Below are 13,816 nucleotides of genomic sequence, written 5' to 3' on the forward strand. Positions count from 1 at the left end.
GTGCAGGAGTCAAGATCAGTAGATACAAACTGATAAATTTAAAAAATGAATTATAATTCAATACAGACTTATAGGATTGAGAAATTAATTGATAGAACTAAACAAAAATATTATGAATTAGGAGAACGAGCACATAAGGTTTTAGCTTGGCAATTGAAAACGGAGCAAGCATTAAGGGTTATTAATACTGCCAAGAAGACTTCAAAAATTACATTAACTACAGGATATAAATGATTTTTTTTTAGAGAGTATGAAGTTATATTCATCTCAATCATTAAATAATGAAGAAAAAATTAATGATTTTTTACAGAAGCTTCAACTTCCATCTTTGAATTGCCAAGCTCGGAAAGATTTAGATTATCCATTTGCATTGAAAGAAGTTATTAAGGCTTTAAATTCTATGCAAAACTGGAAAACTCCTGGTGAAGATGGGTTTATGTCTGAATTTTATAAAAAATGTAAAGATTTATTGATGCTTTTATTAATGGAATTAATAAAACAAGTGAGTGTAACTTGCTAATTACCTGAATCTTTTAAAAATGCTGTAATAACAGTAATAATAAAGATTTATTATAGACCTATATTGTTATTAAATGTTGATTATAAAATTGTTGCTAATAGAGTAAATGAATATTTACCTGAGTTGGTTCATTCAGATCAATCCGGATTTATTAAGAAAAGATATTCTGCTGATAATGTAGCTAAATTAATTCGCTTAATACATAGTTCTCAGAGACATTCGGATTTAGCATTAGTTTTATCGTTAGATGCAGAAAAGGCTTTTGGTAGATTAGAATGGAATTATTTATTTAAGGTTTTTAAAAAAAAATCAATTTATGAATTGGATTAAAGCTTTATATAGAAATCCTTTGGCTAAAATAGTTACCATCAGACAACTTTCTTCTTCTTTTTCATTAACACGATTGGCTAGACAAGGTTGTCCTTTATCTCCTGCTCTATTTGTTTTAGCAATTGAATCATTGGGCACAATCAATAAGACGAGATGTCAGTATTAAAGGAATTAAAGTGAATAAAGAGGAGTATAAAATCAGTTTGTTTGCAGATGATATATTGATTTATACAGGTACACAATCCTTCATCCGGACATCTAAAATCGGGAAAGCTCCAATAACCGACAAGTGGGGAGAGAGACGGCAGCGCAAGTCGGGCGGGTGAGGGGGAATGGCAGCATGACTGGAAGGGGGGGTGGGGGTGAATACAGCAGCATAATTCGGGTGGGCTTAAATCTGGCTTTCCAAAATCCAGAAATATCTGAAATTTGCAACACACTGTCCCCCAAGGGTTCCGGATAAATGATTGTGTACCAGTATAACAGATCCTGAAAATTCTTTAGTTTCTTCATATAAAAAGTTAAAAGATTATGGAGAAATATCTGGTTATAAAATTAATTGGGATAAAAGTGAAAGAGATTATGATTGTTGTAAATGTGTAGCTCAATTTAGGTGGACGTATTATCCGATTAAATATTTAGGGATTAGAATTGATAAAAATTTCAGCCACAAACGAGCCTGCAGCTGACGTGGACTTTTTACCCCCTCCATAAATCTTCGTCCGCGAAGCCAAGCCAAAGAAGAATTTGTATAAGTTAAATTATGTTCCCATTATTTAATAAAATTAAAGATAATTTAAACAGGTGGAATGATTTACCTATTAATTTAATAGGCAGAGTGAATTGTATTAAAATGAATATTTTTCCAAGGATTCAATATCTTTTTCAATCTATTCCTTGTTTAGTACCCCAAAGATTTTTTAAAGACCTTAATTTAATTGTAAGGAATTTTTTTATGTAAGGAGAAAATGAACAGTTTATCTTTGGAGAAATTAACTTGGAAATTTGAATTAGGTGGCTTACAACTTCCACATTTTCAGAATTATTACAGCCTGCACAATTGAAATGTATTCATGCAATGTTTGATTTAAATAAATCTTCTATTTGGGTGAATATAGAGTTAGATAAAATTGATGATAAGTTGATGGCTGAATTTTTTTATAAATGGAATTCAACATTGTTAATTGGTAAGGATCCACCAATTTTGAAACATTTAATTGAAATATGGAATAAAATTGATTATGAGATAGGTGGAAAGAGTAATATCTCAGTGAAAATACCCCTATATCAAAATAACCATTTTCCTTTTACTGTAAATAATCAGTTTTTAAAGATATGGAATCAATTGGGGATTTAAAAAGTTGAAGATTGTTTTGAAGCAGGGAAGTTTTTATCTTTCAATCAAATGAAGGAGAAGTTTCAAGTTCCTAGTAATACTTTTTTGTTATTTTCAGGTTATAACTTTTTATTGGAAAAATTAGGACATAGTTTAAAATTACCTAGACAATCTGCTTTGGAATTGTTGTTCACTAAGGAAGAAACAGATAAATTCATTTCTGAGATGTATAAGTTATTACAAATTAAATGCCTAAGTTGAATGTTCATAAATTAAGAATGAAATGGGAACTTGACTTAAATAGAAAGAAAGATGAAAATGTCTGGAGAAACTTATGTAAAGAGAATATGATTAAGGTTCAATTGTATTTAACCCCTCAGAAGTTAAAGAAATTTGAATTAAATTCTTCAGATTTATGTTTTAGATGTGAACAAGAAATAGGGACTTTTTTTTCATTCGACTTGGACTTGTTCTAAGTTAAAAATTTTTGGAGACAAGTTTAATTGTTTTTGGAGTGAGTATTAAAAGTGAGTTTACTGTTTGATCCAATGTTATTTTTTATTAACGTCGATTGCTTTAGGATTGAGAATGACAATGTACCAAATTGAATTTTTATGTTTGGCTTTGGCTATTTCTAAAAAAATGTTTGGCTATTACATGGAAATCTGATTTAGTTTTAGGAATGCAAAGACGGCATGCTGAAATTCTGTATTCCTTAAGAAAAGATAACATATAATTTGAGGGATAAATATCATTTTTTTATAAACGTATGGAGCCCATATTTAAAAACTCTTGGTATTAAGATTTAATCTCTCGGTCGCTCCGGTGGACTTCGCGGTCTCTGCAGCTAAAACGTTGGTCATTGTTGTCCTTACTGAATATCTCCTTTCTTCTTTCTTTGTAGGTGGGTAGTGGAGGAGGGAGGGTGTTAGTGGGGTGGATGAGGGAGGTTAGGGAGGGTTTTATTCAATTATATAATGTTTGTATCAATATGTTACAATTAATGTCATATGATTTAAAATTATAAATAAAATATTAAAATAAGATCAGTAGATCCTCAGATGACACAAAGATTAGTGGACTTCCTGATAGTGCAGAGGCTATGGTCCAGGGGCAGGTCAATGGGACAAGATGGCATAATAGTTGGGAGGGGTTGAGAAGGACTGAAGAACCTAATTTTCTCCTGTAGTGTTCTATGGTGTGGAAACACAATGGATAAGTTACTGTGTGAATGCCTGGAGTCCAAGTGGTGGTTTCAAATCCCAAATGTAATCAAGTCCCGAATGTAAACAAAGAAAGTAATGTAAACAAGCTGACTGTGCTGTGCAGTACAGAAAATAAATATTCAGTAATAAATAATGAGCAAAGTGAGAGTCCTTAAATGTGTCCCTGATCGAGTTTATTGTTCAGGAGTCTGAAGGTGGAGGGGCAGCAGCTGTTCCTGAACCTGGGGGTGTGAGTCTTGTGGCACCTACACCTTTTTCCTGATGGCAGCAGCGAGAACAGAGCGTGTGCTGGGTGGTGTCGAACTTTGATGATCACTGCTGCTCATTGACAGCGATATTTTACCTGTAGATTTTCTTGATAGTGGGAAGAGTTTTACCTGTGATGCCCTGGGTGGGCTGTGTGGCCATAACCTGCCTCTGATACTCCAGACAAAACAACTGAAGTGTTGTGAGTGAGGAAATAGGTTTGGTAGGTCTCGAAGACAAGGAATCTGAACACAGTTTTGGTGGGGAACTATTTTAATTACAGAGGCGTGTGGGAAATGGTAAGTGATGCAGCACACACACACACACACACACACACACACACACACACACACACACACACACACACACACACACACACACACACACACACACACACACACACACACACAATGAACTGGTAAATACAATGACCAAGGAAACATCACTACGACATTCCACCACCCCTTGACTCAGTGCAGGCACAGCTCTATGCTACAAGGAACACTCATTAAACGCTCCCAACTCTTTTAACAGTGCACATCTTACCAACAGTTTCTGCAGCACCCTTCCACATTTCTAGGCCTGAAGTGAAGCAGGATGGTCCCAAGCTAGCAAAGAGAGAGAAGAAAGAACACGTGGCACCTTTATAGTGCTGGAGGTTCCAGCCCAGCTCATTAGCAGGAATATTGGCACAGTGCCCGGAGATTTAACTGCACAGACTCCTGTTCAATCCGTCAGCATCTTGAGCTCAAAATCCAAACCTCTGGAAATCCAATCAAGAATCCTTCAGCACCTGAAGCCATTCAGGGCCCTTTCTTTTCCTCAGCACCCTCTCAAATCCCAGCTCTGATACTTGGTTCCCACGAACCAGTCTCTACTAGCCCGTGGTGGTCCCTCAACCACGTCACCCACAGCTTGTGAGGGTCCTTCAGCCATTGAGCTCATCGCTGCTCCATTGCCGTGGTCACTGTTCCGTGCTGGTTTGTCCTCCCCCCCACCCCCCAGTGTCTGCAACTTTTCGTAGCCTCTGTAGTGCTGCCACCTTGGGCACCGACCTCTTTGGTTGCAGAATTTTACTTGAAAAGTTGGCTCCTTCAACGGGCCATTTAAATCCTGCACGGGCGATTGAATTCTTCAGAACATCACTGTGTCTCCTGAACCTCCACTCCCCTGGGTCCACACCAGCAGCAATGCTGCCATTACCACATCTCCGGCAGTTCCCTTCCTTGTCCTCTGCACCTCTGGTAAAGCTTCACCAAAACCCAACATTGTTGACTGCTCCTTTGTTCATGTCCAAACATCTCCTCTCTAAGGTTTAGTCGAACAGTGCTGGATGGTGCTTTAGAAGTTGATGCTTGGGCCATCATCTGAACTGGCCATTTCTGGGAGGTGGAATTGGTGTTTCTGGATTGCAATGTGATCCAGATTTCACAGTGAAGGAATCCACTCTCGTCTCCAGGAAGAGCCCACTTTCAGAATTGACCAGAGATTCAAACAGGCTTTAATGAATGAATGTCACCTCACTTCAAGTGTTTCCATCTCCTCCTTCCTCTCAGCCAGTTGCTTCAAGGACCTCACTAAAGCCTTTTCCTTTTTGATGGAACTAAATCTCCTTCTCTCATTTCTCTCAGTCCAAACGAAAGGTTCTGGTTCCTCGTTCCATACACATTACTGTATTCATGAGGTGCAGAGGTTAATGGCTGGCGCAGGCATTTATTATCTATCCCTAATTGCCCCTGCCTAAGAGTTCATCGTGTTGTGGGCCTGGAGCCACAAATGGGTAACAATGCGTCTTTGACCTAAAATATAATTTCTTTTTTCTCATGATGCTCCTTCCCGTCCCCCGGTCTCTCGACCTGCCCGACACCTTGACCTCACTTCCTCAAGCTCCCCACCTTCATTTCGTGATCTGCTGACCTTTCCAATCAGAGGGAATCTTCCTTAACCCTCTGGTTCTTTCCCCTAACCCCTGCTAGCACTCCATTTCTCCTCCCCCACCTCTTCTAGTCACCCATCTCCTCCTGCCTTGCACTCCTCTCCTGCCCCCACCCATTTATTGGGCCTGAAACACAAAAAGAAGGACTCAGGCCCAAAATGTCAGTTATATATTTTTACTGCCTGTGGACACTGTGAGACCGGCTGAGTTGGCTCCAGGATGTCTGTGATTTTACTACAATCACAGCATCAGAGTACTTTCATATTTATTCTGGTTTCTGTCCTCTTTCTTCCCAGTTCTAGTGATGAATTTTCAGCTGAGATCTTATTGAGAGCAAGCATGACGTGATCTCCTGCTCCTATTTTAAAATTAGAATATTGAAGCATACAGGCCCTTCAGTACCAATCACATGAACCTATACTACATCAATCCAATCCTTTCCAGTCCCACACACATAATTCACGTGCCATCCATGTGCCTAACCAAATGTCTTTTAAATGTACCAACTTCTGTATCAGACGGTGAGAGTTTTTTTTCTCTCCCAGGATAGAAATGTCAAGGACTAGAGGAGAGAATCAGAATCTGAATGGATTGTCATGAACAAGTCATGAAATTCATTGTTATGCAGGAGCTTCATAGAGCAAACATTTATATAAACCACCTTACAAAATAAATTTAAAAAAAAACTGCATGAAAAAAATCAAAGTGAGGCAGTGTCTGTGGCTCATTGTTCATTCAGGAATCTGATCACAGCAGGGAAGAAGCCATCCTGAGTGCTCGTCTTCAGGCTCCTGTACCTATTTCCTGATGGTAGCAGGGTGAAGAGGACATGGCCTTGGTGGTAGGCGTCCTTGAAGATAGAGGTTGCTTTATCAGGCACCGCCTTTTGTAGATGATCTCGATGGAGTGAGATCTGGTGCCTGTGATGTGGCAGGCCGAGATAACAACCCTCTGGAGTTTTTTTCTTGTCCTGAGTGTTGGACAGTAGTGCAACCAGCCAGAATGAAATCCACGGTGCACCTGTAGACATTTTCAAAAGTCTTTGGTGACATACAGAGGTTGAAGGTGACAGGGGAGGTTTTTAAATGAGATTTACAAGGCAGGTTTTTTACACAGAGAGTGGAAAGTGGCCAGAGCAGCCATTCTCAACCTTATTTTGGCAATACCTGACTGCCACCACCCCCCACCTCGGATTCTGCTCAAAATTTATGGGCCCCCTTTTCCTGTGAAGCAGTCATTTTTTGGTATCTTCTGGACTTCTCTCCCATGGACTACATAATAAATATTTTGTCATTTCAGTCCAAAGGTACCCTTAAATTGGCTGTATCCTGGGGAGGGTGGAGGGGTTTATAATGCCTCCATTGTGAATGGCTGGTGGAAGTAAGATAGCGACGTTTAAGTGGCACTTGGACAGTCAGCTGAACCAACAGAGGATAAAGGCTCCATGTGCAGACGGTTGGGATTTGTTGTGATTAGTCATGGACAGTGCCATAGAGCCTCTTCTTGCGGTGCTCAGCCTGATGTACTTTGCACAGAGTTGTACAGCTGAGAACAGACCCTTTGGCCCAGCCTGTCCACGCTGGTGCTTGCGCCATATCAGATACCTTCAACCCCAATTATTCCAACTGATTTCCTCAGTTAAAATAAAACAGCTGGTTATAATTCCTTTTGCACTTTTTGAAAGAGAATAGTTCCTAACAAAAGGCTCAAGCCTGGAACGACGGTTCTGTATCTTTACCTTTCCTACATTAAGGATTCTGTTTCACCTACTGAGTTTCTCCAACATTGTGTTTTTACTTCAAGCCTGGAGTCTGCAGCCTTTCGTCTTTTACTTCTATCTACTGCAAAGCTCTTTGAGGGATGCCTCACCTGAAGAAGTTCTCCTTTGCTTTTTGAAGGGAGCTCAATGGGATTCTCTCTCACTGCTCCCCACCTGCATGAAGAGCTCAAGCCCAAAATGTTGGTTATGTACATTTCCTGTGACGCTGCTGGGCTCCTAGACCTCAGTGTAGTGTTCGACACCATCAGTCGCGCTATTCGTACCTCACTGACAGGGCTTTCATGATCAACGTGGGCAACTATACATCTCCTGCGGGGTTCCACAAGGATCAATCCTTGGCCCTATCCTTTTCTCATTTCACTTGCTCCCCCTCACCCATATCATGCAGAAACACAGCATCTCCTTCCACTGTTACGCTGACGATGCCCAGCTCTACCACCCCCTAATGACCAGTCAAAAATCATCAACTTCACCAACTGTCTGGAAGACATAAAATGATGGATGGGTCGTAACTTTCTCCAACTTAACAAGACAACATCTGAGATCATCCTATTCGCCACCGCCGCCCCCCCCCGCCGCCCCACTCCCAATTTCACCAAAAAGTGACGCAACTCCATAGGTAATCTATCCACTCTTATTAAACCCCACATTAAATCCCTTGGGGTTCTATTCGACCCTGCCTTCAAATTTGACGAACAGGTCAACGCCATGGTGAAGGCTTGCTTTTTCCAGCTCCGCACCATTGTTAACATAAAACTGTACCCACCACTCAAGGTCCTTGAAAGGGTTACAGTACCTGAACTGCTTGGGAGCAGAGTAGGACATAAGCATTTGTTGGTCGATGGGTGGTGGGGGGGGGGGGGGGTGGTGGGGAAAGGTTGTTGAGGGCCTTATATGTAAATAGCAGCACTGAGCTGCTCTGACAGCCACTGGAGGAGGCTAGAATTGGGGTGATATGGTCCCTCATCTTGACACCTGTCGGGACCCTAGCCACGGCATTCTGAACTGATTGGAGGCGGGTACTGAGTTGATGATCAGCCATGATCAAAATGAATGGCGGTGTAGGCTTGAAGGGCCAAATGGGCAACTCCTGCACCTATTTTCTATGTTTCTGAGGTTATCCTTATTTATCTGCAATGCATTGTGGGTCTCCTGAAGTCATTCAAGCTGTTCCAGTAATTCTTCACTGTTGGTTGTGATGCCATCACCAATGCTCTGAAATAAAATACTTGGGATGCAGAAATGGAGTATTAAAAGGGATATATTTCTGGCCAAGAGATCTGGAACAAGGGTAGGCACTGGGATGGGTGGGAGAGGGGAATTTATAACTTGCGAGTAAAACATGTGAGAAAGCTTCTCTTTTGCTTTCACAAGCTGCTTCTTTCACTCCCTGCCTACACTTGCTGAAATTGTTTCCGTTTTTAGCAGGCGGCTTTGTGACAGGTTGACAGGAGAGCTGTCACTGCAGTGGGATTCATCAGCCTTCCCTGCCATTGACAAGTCACAATTTAGACAATCAAGAAAAAAGGAACCCATTACAAAGTCACTCCTTTGCCACTGAATAGGCCGGGCTCAGTGTACCAGCCGTGGTGAGGTGAGCGAGGGCAAAGGAAGGACTCTATTCCTGGATGCACAGGAGAGACTGGCATCCGGGGCAAAAAAAATCCCACAAGCTTCTAAAGGAACTTAGTGGTTTGAGCAGCGTCGGTGGGATAAAAAGGGTGGTCAAGGTCTCGAGCCGGAGCCCTTCATCAAGACTGTACTTGAACCAGGCCTGATGCAGTATTTCTCATCACCAGTCACCCCAGTAGGCCGCAATATTTACTTCTGGCCAAATACATACTTCTGAAGTGTAGTCATGGCAGGAAGCTCCCACAATCGACAGAGAAGTAACAGCCAGATGCTGGTTGGGAGGAAAAGTCATAACTTTTCTGCTCATCTGTCCCTTTGAAGATGTCTGCGCGAGGCAGCCGGCATCATAAAAGGGCCTCTATCACCCTGGTCACAACCTCTTCTCACTGCTACCTTCACGCAGAAAGCACAGAAGCCTGGAGACCAGGTTCCTTCTAACAGCTATCAGACTCTTGAACCTCCCCTTGGAACACTAATCAGGGGCTGCCTGCACTATAGCAAGTCTCATTTTTGCACTTGGATTACTGTGAATATTTCTTGCATACTTATTGACTCTTTTAATTTAATTCAATAATTATAGTTTCCATTTATAGGTTCCCATTCATGAATGTGAGACAGTGCCTCAAGGAGGCAGCTATCACAAAGTGCCCCCATCACCCCGGTCACAACCTCTGCTCACTGTTCCCTTTGGATAGAAGGTACAGAGGTCCAGCACCTCTAGGTTTCAAAATTCTTTTTTTCCAATGGCTCTTAATCCTCCCTATATTACCTGTGGTGCACTGTGGTAGCAGCGAGCAAGAACAAAACTCGAAAGACTGTACAACAGGTTTTATTCCAGTAAAAGTCTGAACACCAGTTCATGCCTTGGTGTCTCCCGTGTGACTGGCTCAGGTCTATATTCAGATCAGCTGATTGACAGCTGGCCAGGTGGAGTCAGCCCCTTCGGTGGTCTTCCTGCAGATACAGAGATGCCCCCTGCAGGAGGCTGGTGGACGTATCACCACATTACCACAACCCTAAACAACTCTAGGACCTAAAAAAAAATCTGTGTACACCAACCATTCTCAACGAGGACCCTAGGTTCTCCCTGAAGGCCACAGCAAAGCCTTGTTTTCTTTTCACCTCAAATAACGAAAAAAAATTTATGTTTCGTAAGTAGGAGTAGGAGAGAAGTATGGATGAAACCAAAACTGAACCTCTTCACAGGGAATGGGGCCCATAAACTTTGAATAGATTCCTAAGGGGGCCATAGCCAGAAAAAGGTTGGGAATAGTTGGGCTATACTACTGAAGCGTCAGTTTATTTCTGCACCAAATGCACCTGTGAATATTTATTCATCTGTCCTTATCGTCCCTTTTTCTGTCTTGGCATGTTTTTGCATTTCAATGTATACCATTGTAGTTGTGTATCAGACCAGATCAAATAACTATCTATTGTCATGTAATAAATCTGAAATGTAATATTACAATAAATTTCATTTAGTCTGCCGTAAGTACCACCTGATGAAAAAACGTTCTTCAGCGATAACATGCAGACACACAACCAGACATAACACACATACAGACAAACAATGCACATACAGGACAAGTATTCGTATAAATAAATATGTTGCTTCATGAATATGATAGTCTCGGGTGATTAGTATGAGCAGTTCCTTTGGTTGCTCAGTGTTCTCACTGCCCGTGGGCCGAAGCTGTTCCTCAGCCTGGTCTGATACTCCTCTACCTCTTTCTCCAGGGGCCCCAGTTTCCTCCCACCCTTCAAAAACGTACAGGGTTAGATGCTCAATTGGTCACATGAGCGTATTTGGGCAGCATGGGTGAAAGGGCCAGTTACTGCGCTGTGTCTCTAAATTTAAAACCCCCCTGAAGGTGACACCACTGGTAGATGAGGTGAAGAAGGCATACAGGATGCTGGTCTTGAGTAACCGGGACCCTGAGATGAAAACCAGAGATGTCTTGGTAAAAACATATTTAAACATGATCTTTTCCACAGCGAGAACATTGCGCACAGTTGTGGCTGCCACTATGGTGGGAGGATAGACTGCACTGGAGGGAGTGCAGAGGAGATTCACCGGAGTGATTTCTTAAATGAAATGTTTCTGTTTTGAGGCAAGACTGGAGAAGCTGATTTCCCTGAGGCATGGGAGGCTGAGGGGAGTCCTGATCTGGGATGGACAAAATGGTGGGGGCTGAGGGGGGGGGGGGGGCGGATACAGATAGAACAAACAGGAGCAGGAGTCGGCCACCCGGCCCGTTGAGCCTGCTTCGCCATTCAATAAGATCATGGCTGATCTGATGATCGGCTCATCCTCACCTTCCTGCCTTTTCCACACATCCCTTACTATATAAAAATCTATCCAATTTTATCTTCAATCTATTTCCTGAGGTCACCTCCACTGCTTCCATGGGCAGTGAATTCCACAAATTCACCACCCTCTGGGAAAAGCAGCTCCTCCTCATCTCCATCCTAAATCTACCACCCTGGATCTTGAGGCTATGCCTCCTGGTTCCCATCTCACTTACCAGTGGAAAAAAACATACTTACCTCAATCTTATCTATTCCTTTCATAATTTTATATATGTAATAAGATTCTCCCTCACATTCTTCTAAATTCTGGCGAGGACAGTCCCCGATGACTCAATTGCTTCTCTTAGGCTCTGGAATCACTCTAGTGAACTTTCTTTTCACTGCCTCCCAGGCCAGTATATCATTCCTCAAGCAGTTCACGTGCTTCTCCAACAGGATCCTGGAAATGCTCTTCATGGGTGGGGGAGTGAACAGGCCTGTGGAACTGCAGCAGACTACCTCTCCTCTTGGCCCATTGCAAACCTCCTGCCCACAAGTCCCGCAAAAGCAGGTGATTCCGTGGATCACACGGGGACTATTTTCTCTAAATTTCAAATGTGAAATGTATTCAAAGTGAAACAACAGTGCAAATTCCCTTTACGTTGTAAAGAAGGCGGCACGGATGGCGTAGCAGTCAGTGCCACGCTGGTGCAGCTTCAGCGATCGGGACCGGGGTTCGAATCCTGCGCTGAATGTAACAAATTTGTACGATCACCCCAGTCTGCATGGCTCTCCTCTGGGTGCTCCGGCTTCCTCCCACCATTCAAAAACGCACAGGGAGTTGGAGGTCTACTGGGTGTAATTGGGTAACAGAGGCTCGTGGGGCGAAAGGGCCTGTTACCCATGCTGTCGAAGTACTCGAGATGGCAGAGGTCGACAGCATCGAGTCCACGCTTATGAAGATCCAGCTGCGCTGGATGGGTCACGTCTCCAGAATGGAGGACCATCGCCTTCCCAAGATCGTGTTATATGGCGAGCTCTCCACTGGCCACCGTGACAGAGGTGCACCAAAGAAAAGGTACAAGGACTGCCTAAAGAAATCTCTTGGTGCCTGCCACATTGACCACCACCAGTGGGCTGATAATGCCTCAAACCGTGCATCTTGGCGCCTCACAGTTTGGCGGGCAGCAACCTCCTTTGAAGAAGACCGCAGAGCCCACCTCACTGACAAAAGGCAAAGGAGGAAAAACCCAACACCCAACCCCAACCAACCAATTTTCCCCTGCAACCGCTGCAATCGTGTCTGCCTGTCCCGCATCGGACTTGTCAGCCACAAACGAGCCTGCAGCTGACGTGGACTTTTTACCCCCTCCATAAATCTTCGTCCGCGAAGCCAAGCCAAAGAAGAAAGAAATCTCTAAAATTTAAAATAAAATTGTTTATATTAATTCTGTACATTCAGGTTCTGCTCATAACATTTCATGTTTGAACATGGCGCAATTGTCATTTTTAATCCCTAGCTTCTCATTTTACAGCGCCAAAACTCATTTTGTTAACTCTGTTCTATTTTCGGCATCAATCAAAACCATTGCAATTTGTTCTGCACTTTTGGCAAGCTTTGTATTGTTCTTCATTTTTTTCTCCTCCCATGTTAATCTTCCAGTCAATTTTTCTCTGTTTTATATTCTGTTCAATCTTCTCACCCATCTTTTATTCATTAAGTTTATTCCCTATCTTTAACATTTTTTTCAGTTGACCACAGCCGCTTTATTCTCCTCTTGGGGCTCTTTCATTCCTTCTTAACCCAATTAAGTGTGGAGTCAGGGAAGTCTCATTTTCTACATATATTAGAAACAAGAGGGTGGGGGGGGGGTGTTAGCGAGGGTGAGGTTAAGATCACACAAGGACAAAGGAGAGACTTTATGCCCAGGGCCAGAGGATTTGGGCAGTACAGTTAGCGCAAGGCCAGTACAGCGCCCCCGACCCGGGTTCGAATGTGACGCTGTCTGTAAGGAGTTTGTGCGTTCTCCCTGTGTTTGCATGGGTTTCCTCCCAATGTTCCAGTTTTCTCCCACCCTTCAAAACATGCCAAAGTCAGACATTGGGGGCACAGGCTCATGGGCTGGAAGGACCTGTTACCATGCTGTTTGTCTAAATTTAATATGACCCCATTGGCCTTTTTTACTATCCTGTCCACTTTTAGGGGGCTCTGTACTGGAACTCAACATCGATCTGCACATCAATGTTCTTAAGGGTTCAACCGTTAACTGCGTTCTTTCCCCTGACTTTTGTCCTCTCGAAGGGCCTGTTACCATGCTGTAGGGCTGTTTAAATTAAAAATGAGGTGGGGTACGAAGTGAAGACTTTGCATTGTTATTTACCAAGAAGAAGGACATGGAGGATAGCGAAATCAGTGTGGGTTATGCAGATATTCTCAGATGTGGTTCATGTCAAGAATAATCTCGTGAAGCCCATCACAGGGGATGTCCCGTGGGCCTCATGGGAATCTACCCCAGGTTAT

The sequence above is a fragment of the Narcine bancroftii genome, chromosome 9, assembly GCF_036971445.1.
Source record: "Narcine bancroftii isolate sNarBan1 chromosome 9, sNarBan1.hap1, whole genome shotgun sequence".
NCBI classification, from domain to species: Eukaryota; Metazoa; Chordata; class Chondrichthyes; order Torpediniformes; family Narcinidae; genus Narcine; species Narcine bancroftii.